Raw genomic sequence first — 17,612 nt, forward strand, 5'->3', positions numbered from 1 at the left:
TAGCCTCCCCATAAATGCATTTATACTATTCGCTTCAACCATTCCCTGTGGTAGCGAGTTCCACATTCTCCCTTTGGGTAAATAATTTTCTTCTGAATTCCCTATTGGATTTCTTGGTGACTATCTTATAATGATGGCCTCTAATTATGCTCTACTCCACAGTGGAAATATTCTGTCTGGAACAACTCTATCAAAACTTTTCACAATTTTAAAGACCTCTATCAGGTCACCCCTCAGCCTTCTTTTATTTCAAGAGAAAAGAAACCCAACCTGTTCATCCTTACCTGATGCATACCCTCGCATTTCTGGTATCATCCTTGTAAATCTTCTCTGCACATTCTCCAGTGCCCCTATACCCTTTTTATAATATGACGACTAGAAAGTATGTAGTACTCTAAGAGGCTGAAATTGGTGAAGGCTAATGCCCGCCCAAGGATATACTAGCCTTGGAGGGGGTACAGAGATGATTCACTAGGCTGATTCCGGAGATGAGGGGGTTACCTTATGATGATAGATTGAGTAGACTGGGTCTTTACTCATTGGAGTTCAGAAGGATGAGGGGTGATCTTATAGAAACATTTAAAATAATGAAAGGGATAGACAAGATAGAGGCAGAGAGGTTGTTTCCACTGGTCGGGGAGACTAGAACGAGGGGGCACAGCCTCAAAATACGCGGGAGCCAATTTAAAACCGAGTTGAGAAGGAATTTCTTCTCCCAGAGGGTTGTGAATCTGTGGAATTCTCTGCCCAAGGAAGCAGTTGAGGCTAGCTCATTGAATGTATTCAAATCACAGATAGATAGATTTTTAACCAATAAGGGAATTAAGGGTTACGGGGAGCAGGCGGGTAAGTGGAGCTGAGTCCACGGCCAGATCAGCCATGATCTTGTTGAATGGCGGAGCAGGCTCGAGGGGCAGATAGCCTACTCCTGTTCCTAATTCTTATGTTCTTATGTTCTTATGTTCTTATGTTCTTATGTAAGTGCCGATTGAAGGATCGCCGCTGGCCGCCAAGAGACTGGGCAGTACTTTGCCTGGAAGATTCCTCTAAAAGAGGTGGCAGAACCGCCCGGTGGCAAAACAACAGCTTACGCTGTCAATCTGGGCGGCAGCAGGCAGTAGCTCTCGATCTCGGCGGCAAAGGCTCTTGCCACCCAAGTATCACCAAGGATGGAGTCGGGCCTAGGGAGGGTGGAAGGCCTGCAAATAAAAATCATGGCAAACAAAAAAAACCACCAGAACATCTTCAGGGGACCCCATCCAGGTAAGTCACTGTAAAAAAAAAAGTTTAAATATGGTCACTAACCTTTTTTTTCCATTCTTCATACCTACCATCGGGGTTAGAACAGCCTCCACGCAGTGGTCCTTCCCCCTCCTGGCGCCGACTCCCGCCGACTCCTGCCCGCATCAATCTGGCAACTCGGTGAGCGGGAGGCCACTTACACTACTTGGCCGCCAGAGGACATCAGCGGGCGGTTTCGGTGGTACTCCCTTCTCGTCTGTTCCAGCCCAAGTGGAAAATGTCAAAGAGAAGAAAACAGCAGCAAAACTCACTTTTAGAGGACCTTAGATATCTAATAATATCTAATGAGGGTTATGGGGATTTGGAACTCACTGCTGGAAGAGTGGTGGATGCAGAAACCCTCAACACTTTTAAGAGGTGGTTGGATAGGCACTTAAAGTGCCGTAACTTGCAGGGTTATGGACCTAGAGCTGGTAATTGGGATTAGACTGATAACCTTTTGTTGGCCGGCGCAGATATAATGGTACAGCAGGGTGATCTCCTGGATTAGTTTCGATCGCCTGGATGGGTCGGAGACGAATTTTCCCAGATTTTTTTTCCCCTTAAATTGGCCTGGGTTTTTATCTGTTTTTTGCCTCTCCCAGGAGATCACATGGTTCTGGTTGGGGTGAAGTGTAGAAGTTTCAGTAAAAGGGGTGTCGCAGTTGTGTGAAGCAGACTGGTTGGGCTGAGTGCTCTTTGCCTTTCCGCCATTGTTCATTGGTCGTCAATTTATATGTAACCTTCAGTGCAGCTCTTTGTCAGCACGATAGGTCGAAATGGCCTCCTTCTGCGCTGTATGTTTTTATGTTTCTATGTTTATCATAAAAGAGGTAAAGAAACAGAAGATAAAGGAAAAAAGTAGACTTAAATATTATTTTCTTGGAATGTTGACTGAGGAAGAACACTAACTTCAAATGTTTGTAATAAAATAAATATCCAGAGGATTTTGGGAAAAGTTTGGAGAAGGTACTTGATAGGTTAAAGGGACTGAACTTTAGTACAGTGATCTCTTAGTATATATTCTATTGCAACAACCACCTCCTTTTCACCATGGATGTCCAATCCCTCTATATCTCAATCTCCCACCAGGACGGCCTGAGGGCACTCCGTTTCTTCCTTGAACAGAGATCCAACCAGTCCCCATCAACCACCATCCTCCTCCACCGGGCTAAACTTGTTCTTACATTGAACAACTTCTCCTTTGACTCCATTCAGTTCTTTCAAATAAAAGGTGTTGCTATGGGAATCCACATGGGTCCTAGCTATGCCTTCCTTTCCGTGGGATATGTGGAACATTCTTTTTTCCAGTTTTACTAAGGCCCGCTCCCTTACCTCTTTTTCCCCGATATTTCTTTATGTTTTGAAACGCTTTTGACAAGATTTTGACAAAATAGGGGGCATGATTAAGAAGTTTGCAGATGATACAAAAATCGGATGTGTGGTTGATAATGAAATAGAAAGCTGCAGACTGCAGGGAGCTATCAATCAACTGGTCAGGTGGGCAGAACTGTGGAAAATGAAATTTAATCCAGAGAAATGTGAGGTAATGTTTTTAGGGAGGGCGAAAAAGGAAAGGGTAGGACACTGCGGAGGAACAAGCGAACCTTGGAGTACATGTCCACAGATCCCTGAAGGTAGCAGGCCAGGTAGATAAGGCGGTTAAGAAGGCATACAAAATGTTTGCCTTTATTAGCCGAGGCATAGAATATAAGAGTAGGGGGGATTATGCTTGAACTGTATAAAACACTGGTTAGACCACAGCTGGAGTACTGCATGCAGTCCTGGTCACAGCAGTACAGGAGGACATGATTGCACTGGAGAGAGTACAGAGAAGATTTACGAGGATGTTGCCGGGAGTAGAGAATCTTAGCTATGAGGACACATTGGATAGGCTGGGTTTGTTTTCCTTGGAACAAAGGAGGCTGAGGGGAGACTTCATTGAGGTGTATAAAATTATGAGGGGCCTAGCAGAGGGGTCAACAACCAAGGGGCATAAATTTAAAGTAATTGGTAGAAGGTTTAGAGGGGATTTGAGGGGAAATTTCTTCACGCAGGGTGTTGTGGGGGTCTGGAACTCACTGCCTGAAAGGGTGGTAGAAGCAGAAACCCTCACCACATTTAAAAAGTACTTGGATGTGCACTTGAAGTGCCGTAACCTGCAGGGTTATGGACTGAGAGCTGGAAAGTGGGATTAGGCTAGATCGCCTCTTGTTGGCTGGCACGGGCACGATGGGCCGAAATGGTCTCCTTCCGTGCTGTAAATTTCTATGATTCTATGAGATTCCACATGGAAGACTTTTAATAGAATTAAAATCATAGAAATGGATAATATTTAGGAAAATATGTAGGGAAAAGGGAGTACCACTGGCATCAGAGCTTAGACCTTAGTTATTTCCTATCTATATATAATGGGTTAACGTCTTTGCTAAAATAGCAATAAAGAATTTCAGATGAATACATTTAGAATTTGTAAGTTAGAATCTCCCTGATCAATGATAGGGCTCACAGATTGCCATTCCCAAACAAGCCATATAACTCGGTTGTATTCCTATCACAAAAAGCATGAATCTCTCAATATAATAGCACGGCTAATGAAAAAATGTAATTGCCTTTTTTTGGAGGAGAAAAAATGATCTAAAAGCACTTGAATCAAGATATCCCTTTAGTCTTCCATTTATATTGTTGAATTTTATGGACAGGGTTCCTGTTTTTTTCATTCCTGTGAGTTCACAAGGCTGAAAATACACCAAGTGACATAATAAATTGGTTACCATATATTGATGAATTGTAAATAACTACAATAGTAACACATACGTCATTCGTCTAAAATGCCTCTTCTGCAATATGCTATTTTTATTGGAAATGACTACTTTGATAATGGCTGCTTCCATTCCCATGGTATATGCAGATATGTCGCCTTTCATAATTCATCTACCCTATAATGTCTCACTTTTAAAATCAATGCAAACTGTTAATGAGTCATTAAGTTACATCTCTTTTTCGTCCTCCCTCTCATAGCCACAAACACACATTGGCACTTCCCTGTAGATGATTAATATTGCTTATTTTCATATTTTCCTGTAAAGCATATTAATTCTTGTAGCTATACAATACTGCTGGAACAACAGCAGGCAAAGAATTTAACTTCTTATCAAAGCTCATTTGGTAATTTTGAAGAACATAGTAAAAGCAATCTTTCTCTTCTATATAATGGGGCCATCATAAACATGAAGGGGATGATTCCCTGATCAGGCACTGCTGGTAAGGAGTGGTGCTCACGTGGAGTTCAGGTTGGTAATCATGTGATATAATAGGGCATGTGATTTCTGTCTATAATAAAAACAGAAATTGCTGGAAATACTCAGCAGGTCAGGCAGCATCTGTGGAGAGAGAAACAGAGTTAATGTTTCAGGTTGATGACCTTTCGTCAGAACTGGAAAAGGTTAGAGATAAAACAGATTTAAGCAGGTATGGAGGCAAGAAAAGAGGGGGGGGGAGAGGGATAGAATCTGTGATAGGGTGGAAGGCAGAGAGATTAAATGACAAAAGGGATGATGGTACAAGGCGAAAGGAAATGGTCATGGGACAAGTAAAGAAACAAAAGATGAATCTAGAGGAGGTGTAAATGGGAATGGCACAATCATCAGTAACAACTGCCTGCCGAAAAAATAGGGGCCAGGGTTATGTTTTGACATGATTGAACTCAGTGTTGAGTCCGGAAAGCTGTAAAGTGCCTAATTGAAAGATGGGGGGCTGGATTTTCAACTTTGATAATTTGGGGGCGGTAATGGTGCCGGGGCGGTAAAGTTTGCGCCCGGGAACAGTTTGCGCCTCAGTTATCAAAATTGGCCAGCTAGGCCCTGAGTCTGAGGCGCAGCACTAAGGGAGGCATTGTACACCTCTCTTGAGGTGTAAGCATGGGAAAATCCCAAGCTAAAGAGCTGGCCCAGGAACACTCCGAAAGACGTTTGGGGAGAAAAAAGAAAACCTGAAAAAAACAACCACAAAAACATTCCCAATACATAGCTCACGCCACCACAACATAAATCGCAAAAAAATTAAAAGAAAAAACAAGCACACTTACCTTAGGACGGCATTACTTACCTATCTGCAGCCGGTATTGGCCCGTTTTCCCAGGCGGTCACTTTGGGGCGTATTGCGAGGATTACAGGTCAGGTGAGAGTTAAAAAGCGCAACCACGGACGTTGTACACCGCCGCAGCTCTTCCGGGTGGAGCTGCTCTGTGCCGCTGCAAAACCCCCGTGGGGCGCTGGAGGCTGACCGCCCACCCAGAAGCCCTCACTGCTGCCATTGCCTCCCCTCTGGGGTGAAAAACGGAGCACAAAAGACCGGAAAATCCACCACAAGGTGTTCTACTTCGAGCTTATGTTGAGCTTTGTTGGAACAGTGTAAGAGGCCAAGGACAGAGAGGTCAGAGTGGGAGTGAAGCGGAGAATTAAAATGATAGGCGACCGGAAGTTCGGGGTCATGCTTACGGACTGAACTGATGTGTTCCGCAAAGCAGTCACCCAATCTGCGTTTGGTCTCCCCAATGTACAGGAGACCGCTTTGTGAGCAAATGCAGTATACTAAATTGAAAGAAGTACAAGAAAATCGCTTTTTCGCCTGGAAGGAGTGTTTAGGGTGCTGGATGGTAGGAAGGGAGGTAATAGGGCAGTCGTTGCATCTCCTGCACTTGCTCAGGAAGGTGCCTTGGGAAGGGGGTGGGGGGTGCTGGGGGTAATAGAGGTGTGGACCAGGGTGTTGAGTATGGTATCTCACCAGGGTATTGGTGAGGCCACACCTGGAATACTGCCTACAGTTTTGGTTTCCATATTTACGAAAGGATATACTTGCATTGGAGGCAGTTCAGAGAAGGTTCACTCGGTTGATTCTGGAGATGAGGGGGTTGACTTATGAGGAAAGGTTGAGTAGGTTGGGCCTCTACTCATTGGAATTCAGAAGAATGAGAGGTGATCTTATTGAAACGTATAAGATTATCAGGGGGCTTGACAAGGTGGATGCAGAGAGGATGTTTCCACCGATGGGGGAGACTAGAACTAAGGGGCATAATCTTAGAATAAGGGGCCGCCCATTTAAAACTGAGATGAGGAGGAATTTCTTCTCTGAGAGGGTTGTAAATCTGTGAAATTTGCTGCCCCAGAGAGCTGTGAAAGTTGGGTCATTGAATAAATTTAAGACAAAGATAGACAATTTCTTAACCGATAAGGGAATAAGGGGTTATGGGGAGCGGGCAGTGAAGTGGAACTGAGTCCATGATCGGATCAGCCATGATCGTATTAAATGGTGCAGCATGCTCAAGGGGCCATATGGCCTATTCCTGCTTCTATTTCTTATGTTCTTATGTCGTGGAGGTAATGGTCCCTTCACATTGCTGAAAGGGGAGGGGAAGGGAAGATGTGTTTGGTGGTGAGATTATGCTGGAGGTGGCAGAAATGGCAGATGGACCAAGCGAAGGTGAGGGAAGACTGAAAAATGAAAGCTAAACTGATGAAATTTTCCAGTTCAGGGCTAGAGCAGAAAATGGCACCGATATAGTCATCAATATACTGGAACAAGAGGTGAGGGAGGCGACCTGAGTAGAACTGGACCAAAGAGTGTTCCACCTAACTGGCGAAAAGGCAGTCATATAGGGAATGGTGGCATAGTGGTTATCTTACTGGACTAATAATCCAGATGCCTTCACTAATGATCCAGAGAAGTGAGTTCAAATCCCACCAGCTGGGCAATTTAAATTCAGTTAAGTAAATAAATCTAGAATGAAAAGATAGTATCAGTACTGGTGACCATAAAACTACTGGACTGTCGTAAAAATCCACCTGGTTCACTAATATCTTTTAGGGAAGGAATCAGCATTCCTTACCCAGTCTGGCGTACATGTGACTCCAAACCCACAGCAATGTGATTGACAATTACCTGCCCTCTGAAATGGCCTAGCTCATCACTCAGTTGTAACCACACACTAAAATAAATATACATTGGTTCACCACCACTTTCTCAAGGCAATTAGGGACAGGCAATAAAAGCTGGCCTTGCCAGCGACTCCCATATCCCATGAACGAAAAAAAAAGCTCGGACCCATATGGAATCCGATAGCAACACCTTTTATTTGGAGGAAGTGAGTGGGGTCAAAGGAGAAGTTGTTCAATGTAAGAACAAGTTCAACCAGGTGGAAGAGGGTGGTGGTTGATGGGGACTGGTTGAGCCTCCATTCAAGGAAGAAGTGGAGTGCCCTCAGGCCATCCTGGTAGGGGATGGAGGTGTCGAGAGATCAGACATTCATGGTGAAAATTTCCAGGAAATTGGAAACTGTTAAAGTGGTGGAGGGTGTTGGAAGAGCTGCGGATGTAGGTAGGAAGAGACTTGACAAGGGGAGAAAAAATAGAGTCAAGATCGGACGAAATCTGTTCGATGGGTCAAGAACAGGCTGAAACGATGAGTCTATCAGGGAAGTCCTGTTCATGGATCTTGGGAAGGAGGTAGAAGTGGGCTATGCAGGGTTGAGGGACAATGAGGTTGGAGACCATGGAGGGAATATATCCAGAGGAGATGAGGTCATTCTTGGAAACGATGGTTTGCTGTTCAGTGGTGGGGTCATGGTCTGGGAGAGTTAGGAGGAGGTGTCAGAGAGATGTCAGAGAGTTGGTGTTCAGCCTCCACAAGATCAGTTCACCAAACAACAACAGCGTCACACTTGACAGCAGGATTAATGACAAGGTTAGGGTTGGATCTGAAAGAATAGAGTGCAGCAAGCTCAGAGGGAGGCAGGTTAGAGTGAGTGAGGAGAGCAGAGAAATTGAGAAGGCAGATATCATGCTGGCAGTTTCCAATGAAATGATGTAGAGTATAGGAGGTCAGCAGGAGACCAAGGTGAAACAAGAATTCTGCAGAGGGGAAAAAAGGAGCCGCTGTGTGGGGGTGAAGACTCCGGTACAAAGATGTGGGCGTGCAGGCAAAGACAATGGAAGAAGAGCTCCACGTAATGCCGAGCTTGAAATTCATTGAGATAGGGTGTAGGGGGATGAAGTTAATTTTAATCATGAGCCGTGAGATCTGCTCTGCAATGAGCAGCAAGTTAAAGAGAAATTCTCAGAAAGGCAAAAGACCACCGAATGAATAGAAACATCATGTAGGATTTTGATAGGATTGAACCTGCCAGAATCATACCCTCCGAAGAGATAGGTGCAGGACCAAACAATCCTCAAAAAAATCTCACACCCAAATATAATAAGTTCATATTTTAATGGTCTTCTTCAGACTAGTTCAAACTTTTAGCACATACACTAGGTCAGGCTAAATACTGAAGGGGTGAAATAGAATTAGGCCCGAAAATTAGCTCAGGGAGCACGAAGTGCGATGTGCCCGCGCCCATTCAAAGAGTTGTAAGCTGCACTCAAAATTCATGCTGCCTGCTCATTATAATGAGTGGAGCGCTGAGCTCAGTGCTAAACATGCTGCTGTTTGGCTCAGTTGTCAAAGAGGATGGCCAATATTGGGTCCAGTCAATTGGCCAATAACATTTTTCCGAGGCTCTCTGCACTTCTTAAACATGAAATGTTTTGTTGCAGAAGCACCTCATTGTCACTCTGAAAGCAGTGCAGGCTGAACAAGAAAGAGAAAGGGAAAGATGCTTCTCTGATGAAGCACTAGAGGCCTTGGTCCTGGAGTACACAGGAAAAGACAGGTCCTCTGCCCGAACACGGCAGGAGGTCTTCTCGGCAGAAAGCCAGAAGGCAGTGGGAGGAGATAGCACAAGCCGTCAGTGCCATGTGTGTTGCCCCAAGGACCTGAATAAAGTGCTGCAAGATGTATAATGACCTTACAGGAGTGGTCAAGGTGAGTTAATGCATCTTCAAATGCATTATCCCATCTACTGTACCTCTAGCCTCACATACTGGTCAATGCACCATCACTCATGCCAACAATCTCTAGCAATCACAACTCATACCTCACAATCATAGATTCAACTCACCTTCACACACTTACCACTGCTGCAAGCCTCACATCCACATCTCACACCTTGCACACACTGCCAGTTATTCAACCATGACAGGCACAATACCCAAACACATTGCATCACATTTCCTGACACACTTCACGTTCTCTGACAGGCACAGGTGACTCACAACCATTGTGAGCTGCAGCAGACAGGCAGAGGTGAAGTGCGTCTGCAGAACCTTACTGTTTGTATGGAGAAAAAGCCAGACTGAACACTGTGAGCTCAAGGTGAAGTGTGACATTAGTCTTTTATTGCAGGTCTACAGAGTGCCTCTCCAACCTGTGAAGCCTCCTTAAATACAATTGCTCCCAAGAGATTATGGGATCCCTTGGGACTCCAGCGGAAGAGCCCTCTGGTGGCTGTACAGAGTAAATACAAGTCCACATATACAACAACACTCACCCGCAAAATCAATAGTGTAACTATTTACAATGTGAGTGGACCTGGGGCCCTTCTTGCCTTGGTTGATCGTCTCGGTGTGAAAGCTGGTGGTGTTGAATCATTTGTTGGGCCCTTGCTGGACTGCTGTACAGCTGGCCTTGCTGGGCTGCCTGGTGTGTTGGGCTCTGCAGGGCTGCTATGGATGATGGGTTCTGCTTCGTGGTCAACCGTGGTGCCGGTTGCCACTGGTGTGTATGTTGGGGGATCAAAAAAGGTAGGGTACAAGGTGGGTTGCTCAGAATAGTCCATGAATCTGAGTTTGATTTGGTCCAAGTGCTTCCAGTGAATGAGTCCATTTGAAAGTTTGACCTAAAACACCCTGCTCCCCTCTTTGGCCACGACAGTGCCGGGAAGCCACTTGGGACCTTGTCCATAATTTAATACAAATGCAGGATCATTGATTTCAATCTCGCGTGACACATTTGCGCTATCATGGTATGTACTTTGTTGAAGCCGCCTGCTCTCTACTTGTTCATGTAGATCAGGGTGAATTAACGAGAGCCTTGTCTTAAGTACTTTGTTCATGAGCAGTTCAGCAGGTGGGATCCCAGTGAGTGAGTGCGGTCTCGTGCGATAGCTAAGCAGGACTCGGGATAGGCGAGTCTGCAGTGAGCCGTCAGTTACCCTCTTCAAGCCTTGCTTGATTGTTTGCACTGCTCTCTCTGCCTGACCATTGGACGCTGGTTTAAACGGGGCAGATGTGACATGTTTGATCCCGTTACGGGTCATGAATTCTTTGAACTCAGCACTGGTGAAACATGGCCCGTTGTCGCTCACCAGGACATAGGGTAAGTCGTGAGTGACAAACATGGCCCTCAGGCTTTCAGTGGTGGCAGCGGACGTGCTAGCCGACATTATCTCACATTCAATCCACTTGGATTACGCGTCTACAACCACAAGGAACATTTTACCCAAGAACGGGCCTGCATAGTCGAAGTGTACCCTAGACCACGGTTTGGAGGGCCAAGACCATAAACTTAGCGGCGCCTCCCTGGGTACATTGATTAACTTCGAGCACGTAATACATCTGTGAATGCAGGAATCTAAGTCCGCATCGATACCGGGCCACCACACGTGGGATCTGGCTATCGCTTTCATCATTACAATGCCTGGGTGAGTACTGTGGAGGTCATTGATGAAGGTGTCTCTGCCCTTCTTGGAGACCACTACTCGATTGCCCCACAGAAGGCAGCCTGCCTGCATAGACATTTCATTTTGCACCGCTGGAACGACTTTATCTCTTCCTGCATTTCCACTGGGACACTGGACCAGCTCCCGTGAAGCACACAGCTTTTGACCAGAGATAATAAGGAGTTCTGGCTTGTCCAGGTTTTGATCTGCCGGGCAGTGACAGGTGATTGCTCACTCTCAAATGCTTCCATAACCATGGCTAGATCTGCGGTCTGCGGCAATGGCAGCCGACTGAGAGCATCGGTGCAGTTTTCAGTGCCTGGCCTGTGGTGGATGGCATAGTTATATGCGGACAATGTGAGCGCCCATCTCTGGATGCCGGCCGATGCGTTGGTATTTATCCCTTTACTCTCAGAAAACGGGGATTATAAGTGGCTTATGGTCAGTTTCCAATTTGAATTTTAGCCCAAGCAGGTATTGATGCATTTTCTTTATCCCATAGGCACACACTAATGCTTCGTTTTCAATTATGCTGTCGGCTCTCTCAGCCTTAGACAGACTCCTGGATGCATAAGCAACTGGTTGAAGTTTCCTAAAATCATTAGTTTGTTGCAATACACACCCGATGCCATATGACAATGCATCACATGCTAGTACCAAATGCTTACATGGGTCATACAACACAAGCAATTTGTTTGAGCATAACAATTTTCTCGCTTTTATAAAGGCATTTTCTTGGCTTTTGCCCCAAACCCATTTGCCCCCTTTTCATAGTAAGACATGCAGTGGTTCTAACAGTGTGTTGAGACCCGGTAAGAAGTTACCAAAGTAGTTCAGGAGTCCCAGAAACGACCGCAGCTCCGTCACATTCTGTGGCCTCGGTGCATTCTCGATTGCCTCCGTCTTCGCGTTGGTGGGCCTGATGCCGCCTGCCACAATCCTCCTTCCCAAGAACTCCAATTCAGGCACCAGGAAATCACACTTCGAGTGTTTTAACCTGAGCCCCACGCAGTTGAGTCGACTAAGAACCTCCTCCAGGTTCTGCAGGTGCTCGACTGTGTTCCGACCTGTGACCAAGATATCGTCGTGAAAAGCCAGTGTGCGGGACCGACTTCAGTAAACTTCCCATGTTTCTCTGGAATATCGCCACCACAGATTGGATTCCAAACGGGCATCTGTTATAAACAAAAAGACCTTTGTGCGTGTTGATGCAGGTGAGGGCCTTCAATAATTCCTCCAGTTCCTGCGTCATGTAGGCTGAAGTCAGATCCAGCTTCGTGAACATTTTTCCTCCCGCCAGCATTACAAAGAGGTCGTCGGCTTTTGGTAGTGGGTATTGATCCTGCAGGGAGAAACGATTGATCGTTACTTTGTAATCGTCACAGATTCTGACGGTACCGTCTCCCTTGAGGACTGGGACAATAGGACTGGCCCACTCGCTGAACTCGATCGGTGAAATGATGCCCTCTCGTTGCAGCCGGTCTAGCTCGATCTCTACCCTTTCTCTCATCATGTATGTTACTGCTCTCGCTTTGTGATGGATGGGTCGCGCCCCCGGAATTAGGTGGATCTGTACTTTTGCTCCTTGGAATTTCCCGACGCCTGGTTCGAACAGCGAAGGAAATTTGTTTAAGACCTGGGCACACAAATTGTCGTCAGCAGCCGATAGCACTCGGACGTCATCCCAGTTCCAGCATATCTTTCACAGCCAGCTCCTGCCGAGCAGTGTGGGACCATTGCCCGGTACCACCCAGAGTGGTAGCTTGTGCACCGCTCCATCGTTGGAGACCTTTACGGTAGCACTGCCGATTACAGGAATCAGTTCTTTTGTGTAAGTTCTTAGTTTTGTGCGAACTGGAGTTAAGACTGGCCTTGAGGCCTTGTTGCACCACAATGTTTCGAAAGTCTTTTTGCCCATGATAAACTGGCTCGCGCCCGTGTCCAGCTCCATTGACACCGGGAGTCCATTTCGTTCAACATTCAGCATTATCGGGGGACTATTCGTGGTGAATGTGTGCACCCCATGTACCTCTGCCTCCTCGATCTGAGGCTCTGGTTTGTCGTGATCCTCTGTGCATCTGTCCTCCTCTGCAGCATGATGGTTTGCAGGTTTAACAGGCTTTGCAGCTCGCCTGCACGCTCGTTGGAGGTGTCCCATTGTTCCACAGCCCTTGCAAACGTACTCTTTGAATCGGTATGAATGGAAACGATGATCACCCCCCGCAGCGCCAACAAGGTGTTAATGGCCTTGCATTCATCACCCTTGATGGTGGACTCTGAGTCATCTGCAGATGTGCAGCTGCAGGTACGTGTGACCTGCCCTGTACATTACGATTCGAAAACAACATCACTTTGTTCACAGTACTTGTAGCAGCACTTGTGTGCTGAGAGATTTGCTTCGTATTGTCACTGGTGACAATGAATGCCTGGGCTATCGCTATAGCCTTACTCAAGGTCGGGGTCTCTTCAGTCAAAAGTTTGCGAAGTATGGTTTTGTGGCCAATGCCAAGTACAAAAAAGTCTCTGAGCATGTACCCCAAATGTCCTTCAAATTCGCAATGTCTTGCAAGGCGTCTTAGCTCAGCGACATAACTCATCACTTCCTGGACTTCAGACCTTTTGTAGGTGTAGAACCAGTACCTCGCTTTCCTTTGGGTTCAAATGCTCTCGGACCAGTGTGCACAAATCATCGTACGATTTCTCTGGAGTGAGCAGATTCTTCATGAGGCCATAGGTTGGTGCCCCACAGACGGTGAGGAGGATCGCCCTTGATTTGGCAGTGCTCTCTTCCCCATCTAGCTCGTTGGCAAGGAAGTATTGGTCGAATCGCTCTACAAAAGTTTCCCAATCATCTCCCTCCAAAAATTTCTCCATGATGCCCACTGTTCTCTGCATTTTTGGTTCGCTATCTGTATCTCGTCACCAGTTGTTGTGTATGAAGAAAGATTCAGACTGAACACTGTGAGCTCAAAGTGAAGTCTGACCTGAGTCTTTTATTTTAGGTCTCCAGAATGCCTCTCCAACCTGTGAAGCCTTCTTAAATACCTGTGCTCCAAAGGGATTATGGGATCTCTTGGGACTCCAGCAGAAGAGCTCTCTGGTGGCTATACAGAGTAAATACAAGTCCACATCTATAAATCTTACTGCGCTGGAGGAGATGGTGTTGGAGATCATTGGAGGGGCCATCACTGAGGCAGTGGCGAGTGGTGCGGTTGAAAGCATTGCTGATGATGATGGTATGCTCATACCTAATCCTTCTTCTCACATCCCACTTCCCCCTCAGGCACAATCTCTTCTCACTTGCAAGCTGCTGATGGTGTAAGCATGCACATCTTGCTTTCCCCGCCCATCACAACAACCCAACACTTGTATCTTTCTCCTTTCAGATACTCAAGAACTGCCAGCAGCTGAGCCTGTCCCTGACTTAGTAGAGGAGGAGAGTGAAAGAGAAGAAGATTCACCATCACTCGATCTTACACTCCCAAGCACCAGCTCCAAAAGTTGCACTGCTTGAACTTTAGAGGGTAGTATAGAGATGGGATTTGCACATGATGAGTCACTGGGCTCGAGTGGGCTGCAGCCAGGTCAGGGGGAAAGGGTAGCTCGGGTGCCAGCTCTCTGGAGGCTGAGTTCGTGCACGAGTTCTGCTGCACAGTACTCAGCTGATGTCTTCGATGGGGTGGCCTTCAGAAGAAGGGTGATGGGCATGCTCACAGAAATGCTTGGTGCAATGGCAGGCCTGCCAGAGAGCCTCCTGTCAGTATTAAGGAGCATGGAGGAGTCCGGCTCCAACATTGCACAGAGCTTTGTGCGGTGCACAGAGCTTTGTGCTGAGCACGGAGCCCATGATTTCCATGATGGAAGTGATAGGCAACTCCATTAGAACATTTGTGGACCCAACCATGATACTGGGTGTTATGGGCAACGTTGCAGCTTCTATTGCAGCACAAGCAGAAGTGACCCAAAGCCTGAGGGGACGAAATTCAATACCGCCGATTTTGAGGCGGTGTCACCGGCTGAGAGGATTTTTTACCGCCAGGTGTTGGCATGGCCCCGAAATGCAGAATTCAGTTTTCCCGCCTGAAAATCATGGAGTTGCACACTTACCTGGAGGCGGTAAGAGGTGTTGAGTGGGCTGTTAAGCAGGGCCTCCACATCTGGGAATTAGGCAGCACTTGGAGCTGCGCCAAAGACACAGTGCTGCCACCTGGATTCTATTGAGGCATTGATTGGCCTCGTGGTTATATTCACTTCCGACGCACTCACTCAGACAGTGAGGGCGGCAGACCTAGCAGCAGCAGCTCATCAGCGTGCCCATCGGTTCTCGGATGCCATTGTGGATGCATTCCTTGATGCCCTGACGAAGCGATGGGAGTTGCTCAGGACAGAGGCTGGGAGGAGACCACAACCACCAACTCACAGAGGCCTAAGGAGGGAAATCTCAAAACAAGTTTCTGCGAGTGATACGGTGGCCAGAACAGCCACTCAATGCCGAAAAAAGTGAAACGAGATGACAAGGCTGGTGAGGGTGAGTTTCTTAAATTTGAAACGTCAACATGCTAAGCTCGGAGCTCAATGTGCACTCTCTACTCAATGTAGTGTTAGGTAATCCATGCTCTACGTGGGTGAGGCCAGATGCAAGGTTCCCATTTGAAGCCTCACCCACTGCAAGGGCCTGGCCCCCGAATTCAAGCATTGCCACAGCAAGTCAACGCAACGAATGGAAGTTACATGTGAAGATTCTCATACAGTTATATCTACTAAACTATGTAAGGCACTTGGGACACACTGATAGAAGGGCTCCAACTCAGACGTTCTCATTAATCTTACAGGCAAAGCTTGCCCACAATCGCAGAGAGCAGATGCGGACCGGAGGAGGGGAATCTGAACTTCAGGACCTGACTGTTGGAGGAACACGTCTCGGCCCTGATGGGCATTCAAGTTCGTGCCATGGCAGTGGGTGAGGCCGAACCCCCTGGGGGCAGTGAGGTAAGTTGAGTTCCTTTGCAGAATCTGGCAGGCCACTTAGGCCTGACACCATAATTCTTCAGCTCCTCCCATGAGACTGCCATTCTCAAATGCATTTGTCACTCCTGGTCCCTTCCCCTGCAGGTAACCACTCTTCTCTGGCTTTGTGCTTTCAGATGATTAGTCAGATGGCCAGTGGCCTGCATGTCAGCCTTCCACTGCGGGTGACGGTAGAGAGGACGAGGAGGTGGAGGACATCTCTCTGGACGTGATAGAGGATCCTGCGGCCTCACAGAGCAGGGCCAGCAGCTTTTTGTCGGAAGGCATGGTCGGGGAGATGGAGGTGGGCGGTGCTCCGGGACCCAGTGGTCTGCAGCAACGCCATGGGGGAGGGGAGATCAGGAGCCAGCTCCCTGGAGGGTGAGTGCGCGCCTGAGTGATGCTCAGCTGCACTCTGATGATGAGGTCGACTTAGAGGATCTCGCAAGACAGTCATTGCAGATGCACAGCTTTGAGTGTGGTGGAGGCAGCCTCAATGATTGCATTTGTGTCTCAGTGGCCCATCGAGCTGATCCTTGGTAGATACCAACAGATGACGGATGCTTCAAGTGACCATGGGGTCCCAGACACGGTGGCATGGGCTATGGCTGATGTGGCAGTAGCTATTGAGCACCAGGCTGATGCAATGGTAGGCCTGCATGTCGTCAGTGTCTGGTGGCATCAATCAGCTCTGTGCTGTGCTGCAGTTGCAATCTGCCCTGATGCAGAGCCAACTGGAAACCATGCAGGCATTGACTGCTGCCATTGTGTCTGGGGCCCCATCAGCTGCACGGTGAACTAACTTCGGTGAAGCACGGCAGCACTCTCTGTTCAGCCAGATAGCTCCAGTTGCTGAAGCTCTGCCCCAGGGGAGTAGCAGTGTGTTGAGCCTGTTGGAATGTGATGTCCTCTCTCAGGACGACATCATTCCGCCCTTGCCCCTGCCGTTCTCTGCAACCCATCCACCACAGAGTGCTGCCGCCCATGCTGAGATGATGCAGTCCGCAGCCGGCCCTTCCAGGGATTGAGGTGATGTGGAACATAGTGCTAGGCCATCAGCTGTAGCAGCGGCACCAACACAGTGACATTCTCCCAGCCTTGCTGCAGTCACTGAGACCCCATTGAGAAGGAGCAGTAGGCCGAGGAGGCGGGAGAAGGGAAGGGGTGGGAAAGCACTGAAAAAGGGCCGGTGAATATAGAAACATAGACATAGAAACATAGAAAATAGGTGCAGGAGTAGGCCATTCGGCCCTTCTAGCCTGCACCGCCATTCAATGAGTTCATGGCTGAACATGCAACTTCAGTACCCCATTCCTGCTTTCTCGCCATACCCCTTGATCCCCCTAGTAGTAAGGACTTCATCTAACTCCTTTTTGAATATCTTCAGTGAATTGGCCTCAACAACTTTCTGTGGTAGAGAATCCCACAGGTTTACCACTCCCTGGGTGAAGAAGTTTCTCCTCATCTCGGTCCTAAATGGCTTACCCCTTATCCTTAGACTGTGACCCCTGGTTCTGGACTTCCCCAACATTGGGAACATTCTTCCTGCATCTAACCTGTCTAAACCCATCAGAATTTTAAATGTTTCTATGAGGTCCCCTCTCATTTTTCTGAACTCCAGTGAATGCAAGCCCAGTTGATCCAGTCTTTCTTGATAGGTCAGTCCCGCCATCCCGGGAATCAGTCTGGTGAACCTTCGCTGCACTCCCTCAATAGCAAGAATGTCCTT

This window comes from Pristiophorus japonicus, chromosome 1 (genome assembly GCF_044704955.1).
Source record: "Pristiophorus japonicus isolate sPriJap1 chromosome 1, sPriJap1.hap1, whole genome shotgun sequence".
NCBI classification, from domain to species: domain Eukaryota; kingdom Metazoa; phylum Chordata; class Chondrichthyes; family Pristiophoridae; genus Pristiophorus; species Pristiophorus japonicus.